At 36.4% G+C, this 16,302-nt stretch overlaps 1 protein-coding gene across 3 annotated transcripts in view; it reads right to left on the bottom strand.

Annotated features, from left to right (window-relative positions):
- Positions 1–16,302, bottom strand: part of CPLX2 (complexin 2) — an 83,035-nt gene that overhangs the window by 61,068 nt on the left and 5,665 nt on the right. For all 3 annotated transcript variants that reach the window (XM_074292165.1, XM_074292166.1, XM_074292164.1), the window contains exon 2: positions 12,178–12,274. The gene's annotated coding sequence lies outside the window, so the exon portion shown is untranslated. The remainder of the gene's footprint in view (positions 1–12,177; positions 12,275–16,302) is intronic.

Below are 16,302 nucleotides of genomic sequence, written 5' to 3'. Positions count from 1 at the left end.
CTTGGGGACTAGGGAAATTTATCTTATGATCCCTCTGTGATACTGGCCAGAAACCCCTATGCAAGGAGTTACCATTGATCACCACCATCTCTATCAAGGTTGCTGCCATTGAGTTATCACTGATCATCAGTATCACCACCTAAAATGTAGCTTGATATAATTAATGGATAGATAATAGTTTGGAGTCAGGAAGTCCTGGGTTAAATCCCTACCTCTAATACAAGTGCTAGTGCCCTTGATCTCAAATACCTTTGTATTTGTTCTGTATATACTTTAATGTGTACTTGTTGTCCTGTTCATTAAATGTAAGCTCTTTGATATAAAGAATTGCTTCATTTAGTATTTCTGCCTCCCCAGCGCCTAGCAGGGCTTTAATAACCACATATTGATCAAATGATGATTGGGTTAGTAGTGATGGTGACAGTGTGGCAACCTTTCAACTCTTTTTAAAATCTATAAATTATAGATGAATATGCTCATCTGCATCTGTGAAGGGAGTGTCTATAATGAAACTCCAAGGGGTGTACTGGTAAATATTTAACAACTGGCTCTTGAGAGAAGTATAAAAAGGTACTCATAACATGATTTAAAGTCTAATCTTCATTTTAAATTTTCTCCATCATTTTCTTCAGTTTAGAAATAAACAAACAATAAAGCAATCTCTGATTTGTATCATTTAACAATTTCCACGGTGTATATCCTCACACTGAAAATTTAACAATTAACTCTCATAAGCTAGTTTCAGGACACTCTTGCTTTCCCCTTCCCCAGCAACACATACTAAGTAGAAAAGCAGTGTGGGAAGTGTGAGCCAAGAGGTCTAAGTATTACTCTTAACTCTCGCCCTAATTTGGTTGTGATCTTGGACAAATCAATTCTCTCTTGATCTACAATAGGGGTGATAATCTATGACCTACCAAACATATATAATAGGGTGGTTATGAGGCTCAAATTAGAGATTGTATATAAAGGGTTATGCCATTTTAAAGTATTTGGTTTGGGCCTATAATTCTTCCATCAGTCATTCAGTCTTAGAGAATTGCCGAATCTCTGAGAGTTTAAGTGACTTGTCTAGGGTGACATATCTAATAGAGGTGTGTGGGGGATAAGAAGGGTGTGCTGGACCCTGCTCATCCTGGATCAGGAGAGCAGATTGTTTAATTTTCATTGCGAACATTTATACCTCAGGAATTGCCAAATGCTATAAAAATCAAAGCTTGATTATTGTTTTGTTGATTGTCTAGACTTAAGAAGTAAGTGTCAACACTTAAGAAATCTTAATAATGAAGGTGAAATTTAAAAGTGTATGGGTACATTTTTTTTTTCAGAGAGCAGATGTTCAGCGTTTAGCAGGGCCTTGAATCTGAGTCTTCCTCAGACACAGAGGTCTGCTAAGCAAGACTGCCTTTCAAAGTATTATATAAATATATCATTATGTTTGATAACAATTGTAGTAACAGAGTTGGAAGAGAGACAATCCAAGTGAATCTTTGCCACTCATTAGCTGTGCCAATCTGGGCGAGTCACTAAACCTCAGGGACCTCAGTTTCCTCATCTATAGAGGTAGTTTGGTTAGATATCAATCTCTGAGGTCCCTTCCAGCTGTGACAGTTTATGTTCTGTGTTCTGAGATCTCTTTCAGCTATTTCACAAACAAAGCTTCCCTTCCAGGTCTTCTATTTAGTAAGGGCTAGGAGAGAAGAGAGAGATGTGGTACAATAGTGAAGGGGGAGGGAATAATAATAACAATAATTCATTGTAGATCAGGCTTATGGGATCTTCTACATTTTCCGATATTTGAGTTTCTCCTTCAAAACTCCATCAAAGAGGAGAGGTAAAATTCCCCAATACAAAGGAGGAATAGCTCTGCAAAGGCTGAAACTTGGAATGCAGGATGGAATTCCTCAGTGGATTTTAGTGCTGGTGAGTCACCTGCAGAAATAGCTCCCATCTGGAGAGGAGATTATATCTATCTCTAGCTCTATATACATGTCTGCTCTCTCTGTACAAATACGTGGCTCACTGTGTGCTAAATACTGGGTGGCATGGAGAAGACTGGCTTCGTTTCATTTCTTAAAAGACTATTTGGTAGGAAACTCAGGGCCTTTTATTTAAAGAAACAAATTTACAACTGTGCCCCTCGATTATGGTCCCTTAGGGTGGGGGCGGAAAGGAAAGCTCACCAGCAGAGGAGGTTGTGTCAATGAAGGGAGAACAACCACTGGGGTAAGTAAGAGTCATGTTGGGCTACTGCCCTGTCAGGTCCTTCTTAGCAAATCTCATTTCTATCCTCACTGCCTAAAGAAGAAAATTGAATCTCCTGACTGCCATTCAAGGGGCTCTCTGATCTGCCTCCCTGTGAAGTTTTATCTCATACTCTTAATTCCACTTTCAGGACTCTATAACCTGGACAGTTCCCCTCTCATCTTTTCTTCTCCCATGACTGTGCTTTGCTCAGATCCTAATACCTCAGATTATTAGAACAGATTTCTTATACTTTTTTTCTCTCCCAGCTCCCTTTCTTTTTTTTTTTCTTTCTTTCTTTTGCTGAGGCAATTGGGTTAAGTGGCTTGCCCAGGGTCACACAGCTAGGAAGCATTAAGTGTCTGAGGCTGAACTCAGATCCTCCTGACTTCAGGACCAGTACTCTATCCACTGCACCATCTAACTGTGCCTCCCCTTCCCAGACTCCTTTCTTTAAAGCCTTTTATGATGCCTTCCTTTCTCTCCCAGGATGGAAGTGATTGGATCAATAAATCAATTAATCAATATTTATTAAGTGCCCACTATATCCCAGGCAGCTAAATGGTGCAGTGGATTGATTGCTAGATCTGGAGTTATGATAATCTGAGTTCAAATATGGTCTCAGACACTTACTATGTAACCCTGGGCAAATCACTTAACCCTGTTTGCCTCAGTTTCTTTATCTGTAAGATGATCTGGAGAAGGAGATGGAAAACCACTCTCTTGTCTTTGTCAAGAAAACCCCAATAATGGGGTCATGAAGAGTTGGACATAACTGAAATGATAAACAACAGCATTATACTAAGGATTGGGGATGCAAAAATAGACAAAAGACAGTCCCTACCCTTACCCTACCCAATCTAATTGGAATTTGTTGTAACACTTTGCCTTATTCTCTTTTGCCCTCATCATATTCTCCACTGTTAACATTTATTTATGTATCTTCTCTGTATTTCCCTATTGGATTGTAAGTTACTTGAGAGAAGGGCTTATATAATTTTTAATCTTTGTAACCTTAGCAGTAAGCACAATGCCTGGCCCATAGTCAATGCTAATCAATAATTGTTCAGTTCAATTTTCATATATTCTCTCTTTATGAAAAGGAAGAGGCTTTATACATATGTAAAACATGTAAAGTACTTTGAGATTCTGGGGGGTGGGGGAAGAGAGTAAGCCATTTATTTATTTATGAGGATCTGTAGAACCAGTTGGGTAAGTCATTTAACTTCTGAGTTTTTGCTTTCTATTGTTATTTTCCTGTTCATATTCCTCTTTTGGCTTCTGTGAGAATCACCTGAGGTTATTTACCTTTGAGCAACACTCAAAACTCTTATTACCCTCATCTCCATTTCTCCTCCAATGTTACATTTTTCTTCTTCACTCTATATACTGTGACAAATCTCTTTGGAGAGACATAAACCATTATAATTGGAAGGGACTTAGGCCACATCTAGTCCAATTTTCTCATTTCTCAAAGGAGAAAATAGATTCAGACTGAGGAAGGGACTTGCCCAGTGTTTTGTGTTTTGTGGCAGACAAGAACCCAGTCTTTAGAGCATGAATTTATTGCTCTTTCTGCCCTACCTGTTTGCTATCTCTAGCCCACAAAGTCCACCAACAGGGGTAGTTAGTTATATTGGGAAAGAAGGTAATGCTGATGTTCTGTTCAGTTGTTTATTTAAAGATTGTTCCTATATTCCAAACCATGGGAAATCCTTGAGTTCTGGTGAAACAGTAGTGTGGATTAGGTAGTACACTGTTATAAAAATGGAAAGAGCTTTCTTCAACCCTTTTATAATCTTCTTACTTTCTCTGGGAGTTATTCCTGGAGTTCGGTGACACAAAAGAGGGGAAAGAGGCTAGATGACACTGAGAGGAAAAGAAGGAAAAGAAAAGAGGAGTAAGAAATAAGGAAATAAGAACAGTATAGGACTATATGGGAGGAAATAGGAAAGGAGGGACAAAAGTAGAGGAAAAGAGAAAAGGAAAGAAGTAAAAGAGAAGGAGAGGGAGACAGAAAAGAGAAGAAAATAGGGAAAATGGAGGAGTAGCAGAGGAGAAAGAAGGAAAGGCTGGGAGGAGGATATAGAAGGGAAGAAAGAAAGGAAAGAAGAAGAAGAGAGGATAAAAAAGAAATATAGGAAGGAAAGACAAGAAAGAGTTAAGCAGAAGGGAGAAAATGAGGAGAGATAAAGAGGTAGGAAGAAGGGGAATAAGGAAGAAAAAGAAGAAGAGGAGAAAGAAGAAAAGAAAGATAGGCAGAAAAGAAAATGAAGAGCAGGAGAAGAAAGATAGAACTCCATTGCTTTCCTGAATTGTTCTTGGGAGTTCAATTCTTTGTGAAGGGCTGCCAGAAATCATTGGCCCAATTTCCCACATTTATTTCCCTCTCCTTGTTGCTTTCTGCCACCACTCCACTACTCCCAAGGGTGCCCCCAATGTGTGTAATAGAATTGGTGACTAATGTTGATTTCCCAGTCTGGCCACTATAGACCTGTCCCTTGAAGTTTCCCAAATATTGGTCTAAAATTCAACTTGTTATACAAATTCCCTTTTTTTCTTTGGGGAAAGGAATCTCAAACTGAATGACACAGACCAAGCATTTGTTAAGAAATATCTGAAGATCCCAACAAAATAGCAAAACCCAGCTAAACTGTGGACTTGCTCACTCTCTAAAGTAAAGGCCTTCCCCAAACTATAGGCTGTTTTGGGAGTTCTTGTCCCTGATGACTTCAAGCAGACACTGGAGGACCAGTTCCTGGGGCAGCTGGGGAAAGAATTTTTCTGTTGGGTGGGAGGTCAAACCAGATGTATTTCTAAAAGTCTCTTCCAACTCTGAGATTTCAGCATTTGATGAAATAATTTGCCTTTATGGAGTTCAATCTTTACTTTCACAAGAGGTCCTCAAGAGATATCGTGGTATGATAAGAGAATGCACTGACTCTTGAGTTAGAGGACATTGGTTCAAATGGTAAATCAATTAACTTCCCTGGGTCTCAGTTACTACATCAATAAAACTAGAGGAATTGAGTAGATACCTTCTCATCACTAAATCCCTTTCCCTTTCCCTTTCTCTTCCTTTTCCTTTCCTTTCCCTTTCCCTCTCCCTCTCCCTGTCTTTGGCCCTGTCCCTGTCCTCTCTCTCCTTCTCTTTCTCCCTCTTCCTCTTCCTTTCTCTCTCTCTCTCCTCTCTCTCCCTCTCCCTCTCTCTCTGTCTCATTATAAGAGGTTTATTAGGAGAGAGTTCCCTGATGATATACGATAGTGAGCCTTTGTTTGTAACTGATTGTATCTTATCTATTAATGGCGAATGATTGGCTTAGATTTTTTTTTAAATTGATATCATTCTTTTCCATTGGGTCCTATGAACAAGGTCAGTTATACAATAAACTTTGTTATTTTTTTTTCATTTTTTAAAGGAAGACCAGAGAACAGCGAAGCTAAGGGAAACCTGTGTATGCCCCAGACTCATGTGATGGAGTAGGAGTGCATGGGAGGTATACATGCTCTTAACAATGTGACCTGAGGGAAGAGTTTCTTGATCCTATGTTCTGGAATTGAATCTTGCAGATGGAAATGGAGAAAACTCTTGGGTAGTGTCAGCTTTAGGAATGCCTCTTCAGCAGCCCCAAATTTGAGAGTTTGGGGACTATGCAATCAGAAAGAAATGGGGAATTTCTGGACAGTGACAGCCCTAGATAAAAAGAGGATTGAATTTCTAACCTTGAAGCTGGAGGAGTATAAGGGATTAAGCTATGAAATGGGAGAATAAAAGATATGGACCCTGCTCTCTATTTTTACAATAAACTTTTTGGATATAACTTATTTAGACAATGAAAGTCCAATGAAAAGGGGGTCTTTCTAGTAATTATGAGTTCCTCTCTTTCTAGGTGTTAATTCTTTAGGATAGTACCATAAAGCCCAGAAGTCTTTATGTATACCTGGGGTGAAAGTAGAATTCAATGGATGGTTGGGGAGAATGCCTTTGTAACATTTCCAAGTTTGTTTATCTTTCAGTGAGTGTGCAAACCAAAGTGTGATATGATGAGACTGGAAGATTAAGTAGGATTCTCATGAATTGGGAAGATGGGGATTACTGGAGAGAGAGAATTATATTGATTATGAGCTAATATGTATACTTTATAAGTTTTTTTAAAATTTCTAGTGGGTGAAATAAAGACAGTTCTCTACTTAATATGCTTTGTTCCTTTTAGGGTTCGCATGGAAATAGGGGACCCTTCTTCTCACATATGTGAAGCCTTAGGCATAATTTTTTTTTGGTAATTTCCCAGAGAGATTCATGGATGGGAGCAAAATGAATGAAAGAGAATGTGATTTATTTTTCTTCTCCCAAATCTTAGCTAGTGTAAATTTGGATTTTGGAGTGCTGGGCTATAGGTAGCACACAACTTGGTAAAAAATGCCTCTAGTGATGGGAGACCCCTCAAGGAAACCCATTCCAATTTTGTACAGCTCTTCTAGGAATTTCTCATTTTATATAGATTCAAATTGTGTCTCTCTGTTTAAAGTTCTAAACTCTGGGGCAAAACAGAATAAATCTATGATCCCTTCCATTGGCTAATCGTTATATTGAATGTTTTCCAGTATCTGTGTCACACTCATAATTTTATTCTGGACATGCTTCAATTTCCTAAAGATTGTATTTAAAATATGCTGCCTACCTCTTTTTGGGATGGCAAAGAATTGGAAAATGAGTAGATGCCCATCAATTGGAGAATGATGGAATAAGTTATGGTATATGAAATAGAATATTATTGTTTTATTAAAAAAAGATGAACAAGCTGATTTTGGAAAGGTCTGGAAAGATTTATGTGAACAGATGATGAGTGACACAAGCAGAACAATGAATGTATTGTTCACAATAAAAGCAAGATTGTGTGATGATCAACTAGGAAAGACTTGGTTCTCCTCATGGTTCAGTGATCCAAAACAATTCCAATAAACTTGGGATGGAAAACACCATCTGCAGCCAAAAAATGCTATCCAGAACTAAATATAATCCTCTACATAAGATCTGACCAAGGCAGAGAACTACCACTTCTGTCCTCATGAATTCTTTTCCTCTATAGTTGCAATTTAAGATCAAGTTAGCTCTTGTGAACACCCTATCATATTGTTAACTCAGGTTCACTTAAAATCTGAGATCATTTTATATTAATTGCTATTTATCCATACTTCCTCTCATAAACTTGTGAACCAGATCTTTGGAAACCAAATATAGCATCTTGTCTTTATCCTTAATAATTAATTTTGCTAAATTTTGGTCCTAGCCCAGAAATGTATTTTGGATCATTATTCTGTTAACCAATGTGTTGACTATTCCTCCCAACTTCATATTTCTGGGAACTTTGGGGCTGGGTAAAACTTTTATTAGTAGCCACTAGGTATTTTCCTGATAGTTCTAGTTTTTGAAATTCTGCCAGCTCTCTTGTCTTGAGAAGAGTCACTTCCCTTATCCCTGAAACTGTGATTTGGTTAAAACAATATTTCCCAAACTAACTTAGTCATTGAAAACTCAAAGATAGAAATACATAAGCAAAAAAAATATACATCAGACCAACAATGACGGTCTAAGGTATCTGAAGAGACAGAATTCTTCTAAGAGAAGAAGAAGGCCAGAGAATTTTGGAAGCAAAACACAATACAAAGTTTGCTTTTACAGTTGAGTGTAGAGTCTCTCACAAATTTTTGATGTATATCAGTAATACAAACATTGTATAGTAAAGTGGTATGGTCCACTGTAGACTTGAAATTTGCCTTGTGGTCAATATATACCATCACTTCCCCCTTCTACTTGTTTCTCAAGTAGAATTAATGCAATATTACTTTTGCTACTGTGTAGGATGTTCACCCCATGACTGTACTTAGAATTTGCCTGGCTAAGGATTTTGTTCCCTGATCATCATTCCCTATTTTTTAATATCTATCTCTTTAATATCCCCAACCTATTCTTTCCTATTCTTTCAATGTGCAACCTGAACATTGTTCGATGTTAACATTGTCATAAGTTGACCTTGATATGAGACCTGTGCCTTTTCCAGGATATACTCTGTGCTTATATTGTTCCTCCAAATGATTTCAATTCATCTTTGTATCCCCAGTGGAATAGTACCTGATATATGCTAGACATATAAATGAATAGATTAAATAAAAAAATTAAATAAATGTTTGTTGAACTGAAATCATAGGGTCTTAGTTCTCTGACCCTTACTTGTTCAAATTTCTGTTTTTTTTCATTGTAAAATTTTAAAATGTTGTATTGGCTGATTTCCAAGATTCTTGTAGCTCTGATATTTCATGTCCTAAGGGTCCTTTCAGCTTTGACATTCTTCTGTGGTCCCATTAATACTTTAGAGAGAAAATATGACTAGTATTGAAATATCCCTGAAACCTTATTCACATAAGTGTACTAGAGAACAATATTTGGGAAACCTTGGGTTTCATAAGTGGCCAAGGAGAGAAGTACCCTAAAACAAATAATTCTTAGACAGCAATTTCAAAAGTCATTAAGCAACAACTTCAGGTGTAAAAACTTATCTGTTCCTCTTATCATCCCTATCCACACAGAATCTCCATTTCATTCTTTTCTTCCTTTCTTCTGTCACCTTCTCTCATCTAGGAGAGAGGGTCTGGGATAAATTGAGTTGGAGATGAAACATAATCCTTTCACTATAACCATCTTACTTTCGGTCCTTATCTCTTTTCTCCTGCTTGAGCTATTTGAATAACCTTTTAACCTATCCCTTATTCTAGTCCTTATTCTTTCCAGTTCCTACCCTCTGCAGTTCATTCTACTTCTCTACTCAAAAACCTTTAGTAGCTCTCCACTGCCTTCTGAATAAAATCCAAATGCTTAACAATGACATTTAAGGTCTTCTGCCATATGGCTTCAACATACTTTTGAAACAGTGTCGCTCACAGCTCCCATTCATGTACTCTATATTACAGCCCAAGTGGATTACTTTTTATTATTCTGTCCTTTTATCAATTATATCTCTTTACTTATACCATCCTGATATATCTCTGTTGAAGTGTCTTCTTTCCTTCCTTCAAGAATCAAATCAGATGCCACCTCTTCCATTCTCTTCCAGAGAAGCTTTCTCTAACTGCTTCTACATTCCTTCTTTTTTGAAAGTGATATTTCCTACTTTAAAATCCTTCTAGCACTTTGCCTGAACTTTTCACTTGTAATTATTTCAGTTTCTTCTATCATAGCTGTTTATGCACTTGCCTTTACCCTCATAACATTGCAAGTTCCTGCAGAGAACAGCCTTTGTCATATCTGTCTTGATATTCCCAATGCATAATACCATGCCTTGCACATAATGAATGCTTAAACAATGTTTTCATTGAATATGATTGAGGTTTTTAAAACTAATTTTTTTCCTGGGAACATATCCCCTTAGAGGAGGAAAGACCCTTCTTTCTTGATTTTGGTTAAGTGAGCACAAGTTATTGACAAATTTCTTTATGACCAATGTCCAAAGACTCAAAATCTGGATCTATTGATAGAGGTTCTTAACATGGAGTCCATGGATTTCCAGCGTGGTATGTGAATTTGGACAGGAAAATTATGTCTTTACTTCAATATAATTGGTTTTCTTTGTAAAATTATGTATTTAATTTTGCCACCTAAAATATTTTTCTAAGAAGCAATTCATGACACAAAAATGTTAAAAAACCTCTGATATGAAGTCATAGTCTTAGGACCAATGGTTAGAAATTGTAGAAAATCAGATTTGGCTCAATGAAATATCAACAACAAACATTTACATAGCCCTTAGTGTGTATGAGGAAAAACTTCCCAACAGTAATTGTTTTCCACTAATAGAATGTACTGTATAAGAGGTACCTATCACGGGAGATGATAGAAGTAATAGAGGTACTACCTATCAGTGGAAGTTAGAGAATTATAGTATAGCACTCTCTTTGCTGAGAGGCAGGAGACAGAATCATAGAATCTTAGAAGTCATATAGACTTCTAAGGGCCCTTACAAGTCATATAGATCAACTTGCTATTTAGTGGAGGAATTCCCCTCTCCCCCAAACATTTACAAGAGATAGATTATTTAGTATCTGTTTAAATAGCTCCAGTGTTAGGGAGTTTACAGTCCTTCCATTTTTTTGGAGATCTCTAATGGTGTTTTCTCTTCTACCAAATGGTCCTAGATTAATGAGTCCTTAATGAATCCCAAGCTTAAGATGAAGATTGTTCCCTCTAGATTTATTGCCAATATCCTGTGTTCACTTTTCCAGAAAAAAGGGGCTCCCCCAGTGTAGTGGAGCATCTCTGATAAAGAATTAAATTACTTTCAATGAGACATATGAGCCTTTCTGTAGTTTTCCAAAGTTAGTTCTAGTTCTTCTCTGTTAGTCACATTGAACAAATGTAATTCATCTCTCCATGACAACCCTGCATATATTTGAAGACAGTGATCATGTCCTCCCTAAGACTCTTCTGCTTTAGGCTAAAAATCCCCAATTCTTTAGACTGATTCTCATGTGACATACTTTCTAGCCCTTCTCATCTCCTAATTAAATTCTTTTGTATATACTCCAGATTGTAAGTGTCCCTGCTAAAATATGGGAGGTGTAGCCAAGATGGCAGAACAAAGGTAGGGAGTTGCCTGAGATCTCTCCAAGTTCCCTAGAAACAACTTTAAATCATGCTTCAAAATGAATTCTGGAGTGACAGAACCCACAAAAGGCAAAAGCAATTTTCCAGACTCAGATAACTTGGAAAAACTACAGAATAGGTCCATCTCACTTGGTAAAAAAGGAGCATAGTCTAGCACAGATGGTATCCAGGGAAACTTAGTGGAAGGTGTCTAGCCCCAGCACAGATCAGCAACCAAAGCCCTGAGGCCCTAGTTCGTCAGGCCAGCACCACAGCATTCCAGTTGTGAGGCTCCTGCCCTGTATAGCAGGCTGATGATCATGTGTGTCAGACCCAAGGCCTGACAACTCCAGTGTACCAGTCCAGTCACTAGCCTGGGAGCCTAGTGCAGAAACTCAGTGATCAGGCTCCTTGCCCTGGTACAAGAAACTTGTGACAATTTCCCTTGTACCTCAGGAGCAGAGGTTAACTTAAAAGTTCATGAAACAGGCTGGAAAATGAACAAAAGACAAACAAAAAAAATCCCTGACTACAGGAAGCTACTATGGCCACGAGGAAGAATGAAAAATAAACTAAGAAAAGTACAACAATATCAAAATGCCTACATGTGAAGCCTTAATTGGTCAAAGGCCCAAAAAATCCTCTAGGAAGAGTTCTGAAAGGATTTTAAAAAATCAAATATAGGTAGAAGAGAAATTGGGAAAAGAAATGAGAGTTATACAAAAGAATGATGAAAAAAGAGTCAACAGATTGTTAAAGGGAACACAAAAAATGAAAAAAGAAAATAACTTCTTAAAAAGTAGAATTGACCAAATGGAAAAGAAAGTATAAAACTCCACTGATGAAAATATGGTCCCTAGAACTAGATATACTTCTCCAGATATAACTGACCACAGATCAGATGACAGCAGATTATCATCTCCCTTGATCCAGACACTATTTCTGTTAACAAAATATGTCTTTGTATTAACTTTTCTGTTCAAAATGTCTCACTACTGACTTTCATTGATCTTATAGGTCATTAAGGCATCTAGCTCATTTTTCACATAGATTTTTGTCCATCTATATTAAGATTGCACTTCATCTTAATTATTGTCTAATTCATCTTGTATCCAAGAAGTTAATTGATCCATATGCATCTCAGTCTTAGAAGGAGGTAGCTTTAGATCCTTAAGACCACAGTAGAAAAATTTCATCCTTCCCTCACTAACTAGCTACTTTTTGCTTCCAGTAACTGACCTAGAGAGGAGGAGTACCAGAGAAATTAGAATATGAAGTGGAGGAAACAACCTTACCTTTGATCTTGGCTTCAGTTGAGTTTGTATTTGTCTTGAGTTGATTAGCACAGGAGCTCCTGACTCAGTGTATACATATCAGAGGTAGCATAAATTCCTTGAGGAGGAAAGAAAGAAGAGAAGGTAAAGTAAATTTCCATGCAAATTAGTTTCAAATCTCTAATCTCAGATCTCAGGTCATATCTCTAAAAGTGGAAAGAATCAAAGATATTATCTAGTCTAAAATCTTTTTTAAAAGTTTTTTTTAAATTTTCAATATATAGATAGTTTCTAACATTCATCCTTGCTAAACCTTGTGTTCCAAATTTTTTTCTCCCTCACTTTCCCCCCAGTCCCTCTTTTAGACAAGAAGTAATCTATGTTAAATATGTACAATTCTTCTATAAATACTTCTACAATTATCATGCTGCACAAGAAAAATCAGATCAAAAAAGAAAAAAAAATGAGAAAGAAATAAAAAAGCAACCAACCAACCAAAAATGTGAAAATACTATGTTGTGATTCACATTTAGTCCTTATAGCCCTCTCTCTGGATGCGATGGCTCTCTCCAACATAAGCCTATTAGAGGGGCAGCTAGGTGGTGCAGTAGATAGAGCACCAGCCCTGAATTCAGGAGGACCCTAGTTCAAATGTGATCTCAGACACTTAACACGTCCTAGCTGTGTGACCCTGGGCAAGTCACTTAACTCTAGCCTCAGGAAAAAAAAAAGTCTATTAGAATTGGCCTGAATCATCTAATTGTTGAAAAGAGCCACATACATTAGAAATGATTATTGCATAATCATCTTCTTGTGTACAATAGTCTAAAATCTTTATTTTACAGATGAGGAAACTGAGGCCCAGAGTCTTGGTAAGACCTGAGTAAGTTGTAAGGAATAAGTTCAAAGATGCTAGATCTATGAGCTTCAATTTGTTCAATTGTATGGACAAGGTCCCTTCCTCAAGATCTAATATTTTGTTTTCATAGGATCCTTCTCATTTTGAAATTCTATGTTTTATATTCTAAGATAGATTTCTTGTTTTGTTTTTTCTTTATCTTTATTTTTTATAAAGATTTTTATTTTCAAAACATATGCACAGATAATTTGACAAAATTGACCCTTAAATAGCCTTGTGTTTCAGATTTTCTCATCCTTCCCTGAATCCTTTCCCCTAGATGGCAAGTAATTCAATATGTGTTAAACATGTTAAAATATATGTTAAATCCAATATATATATATAAATATATTTATACAAGTCTCTTTCTGCACAAGAGAAATCAGATAAAAAAAGAAAGTAAAACATAAAAAAACCAAGGGAATGCAAGGGAACAACAACAAAAAGAGTGAGAAAGAGTCACATTCATCAGAATTGGTTGTCATAAAATGTTGATATTGCTAAGATAGATTTCAGTTCTGACATTTATAGTCTAAGGACCCTTCCAACTTTGACATTCTATTTTAAAAAGGGATTTCTACTGGGAACTATTACATTATTGGTGGAGTTGTAAACCATTCTGGAGAGCAATTTGGAACTATGCCCAAAGGGCTATTCAAATGTGTATATCTTTTGATCCAGCAGTGTTTCTACTGGGATTATACCCTGAAAAGATCTTAAAGGTAGGAAGTGGACCTATGTGTGCAAAAATATTTGTTGTAGTCCTTTTTGTAGTGGCAAGAAACTGGAAACTGAGTGGATGCCCATCAATTGGAGAATGGCTGAATAAGTTATGAATGTTATGGAATATTATTGTTCTGTAAGAAATGATCAGCAGGATTATTTCAGAGAGGCATGGAGAGATTTACATGAACTGATGCTGTGAAATGAGCAGAACCAGGAGATCATTGTACATAGCAATACCAAGATTATACAATGATCAATTCTGATAGATGTGGCTCTCTTCAACAATGAAATGATCCAGACCAGTTCCAATGATCTTTGATGAAGAGAGACATCTACATACAAAGAGAGGACTGTGGGAACTGAATGTGGATCACAACAAAGCATTTTCACTCTTTTTCTTGTTGTTTGCTTGCATTTTATTTTCTTTCTCATTTTTTCCCTTTTTGATTTGATTTTTCTTGTACAATAAGATAATTGTATAAATATGTATGCATATATTGGATAAAACATATATATATGTATATATATTAATACATATATATTAATACATACGTATATATAATTATTTATATATATTATATATATTTATAATTATATATAATTAATTTAATTTAATTAATTTATAATTATATATAATTAATACACACATATATGTATATATACATATGAAATGTATATTAGATTACTTGCCATATAGAGGAGGGGGTGGAGAGAAGAGTGGGAAATTGGAACACAAGTTTTGAAGGGTTAATGTTGAAAAATTATCCATGCATATGTATTAAAAACAAAAAGCTTTAATTAAAAAAAGTGGTTTTTCAGGACTTACATTCCATAAGTTCATTCTAAGTTTCCTCTAAGGCCTGAAATTTTATGTTCTATATTTTAAAGTTCCTCTCTGAACCCTAACATTGTAGAGGCTAACATTCTGTGTTCTAAGTTCCCTTTGAACTCTCATAGGTTATGAGTCTGTGAGTTCTCACAGGACTAATTGACTCTATCATGAGCTCACCTCTCTTGATAATTATCATGTGATACAGTCCAGTAGGACCATAGCAGCTCTAAGGAGGAGAGTAGATCCTAGCCTTCTGACTGTTCCTAAACTGTGTCCTAGCAACATTACAGACTATGCTTTGCAGTCTTGGCACTGCTTACTTAGCTTTACTCTGTATTAAACTGCAACTGAAGGTAACATGAGGTTGCCATACCTTTATGCACTTTCTACTAGACAAATCTAACCAGGACATAAAGAGACATTAGCTTCTTGCACAGTGGGGAGGTAGGAACTGTCTCCAGTCATCACTTCCTCCTGGGTGGTGTCATATTAGTCCCAAATTGGACTAGAAAAAGAGAAATTTACTTGAATAATTTTAGGAAGGTAATATGGTTTTGATAGGTAATATGGAATGATCACTGGGCTGATAGAAGATCTATGTAGGTTCTTGTTTTTATTACTAATTCACTGTGTAGCCTTGGGAAAGTAACATTCTCTATGTGAATCTTCATGTGTAAAATGATGTGGTTAGACTAAAAAAATCTCTAAGATCCCTTCTTGCTCCGACAATCTATATTCTAAAGTTCCTTCCATTATCACAAAATATATTTTAATCTCTTTTATGTTACAAAATATTTTCTACATCAATGAATTAATTGATCAATTATTTAACAAGCATATAATCAACCGGACATTTGATGGGGGGATCAGAGAAATTCTCTTATATGAAGGATGTAGCACTTTAGCTGAGTTCTGAAAATAGATAAGAATTCTAGGAGGCAGGGATAAGGCAGGGATATATCCCATGATTTGGAGATAGTCAGTGTAAAGTTATGGGCCTGGGAATTGGAACAGCAAATTGCACTGTATGGCAGAGTGTGTGTAGGAGAGAAATATTAAAAAAAATACTAGAAAATCAGGTTAGAGTCAGATCATAAAGGTTTTTAAATGCCAAGAAAAGTTTGTATATTCGTTGAAGTAATAGGGAGCCACAAGTCATATTTAAGTAGAGAAATGCTATGATCAGAGCTATGCTTTAGAAATATTTCATTGGCAGGTATATGGAGGATGGATTTGGAGGGGAGAGATTTGTGGTTAGGACATCAATAAGGAGTCCATTGAAATAATCCAGGTAAGAGAGGATAAGGGTTGGAACTATCTTAGCATGCAGAATTTCAAAATCTTAGAACATAAGATAGAAGAGCTAGAAAGGTAGTTAGTAAAGAGGATGCAAAAAAAAAAGAGATGCTGTGGAGGGAAAATTGATAAGACTTGGCAGCTTGACTGAATATGGAAAGTAAGTCAGAAGGAAGATTTGAGGTTAATTCTGAAGTTGTAAATCTGAGTGACTGGCATGATTGTGATTTCTTCAGTAGAAACAAGGAATTTGGAAAGAAGGGTAGCTTTTTTGGGGGGGGCGTAAATGAATTTTATTGTGTATATGTTGAGTTTGAGATGTTTATGGATCATCTAATTCAACAGGTGAAATGGATCTGGAGCTCAGGAAGGAGACTAGAACTGAGAATATAGT

The sequence above is a fragment of the Sminthopsis crassicaudata genome, chromosome 2 (assembly GCF_048593235.1).
Source record: "Sminthopsis crassicaudata isolate SCR6 chromosome 2, ASM4859323v1, whole genome shotgun sequence".
Lineage (NCBI taxonomy): Eukaryota > Metazoa > Chordata > Mammalia > Dasyuromorphia > Dasyuridae > Sminthopsis > Sminthopsis crassicaudata.
Note: the sequence above shows the minus strand (reverse complement) of the source record. Positions and strands in the feature narration are given on the sequence as shown.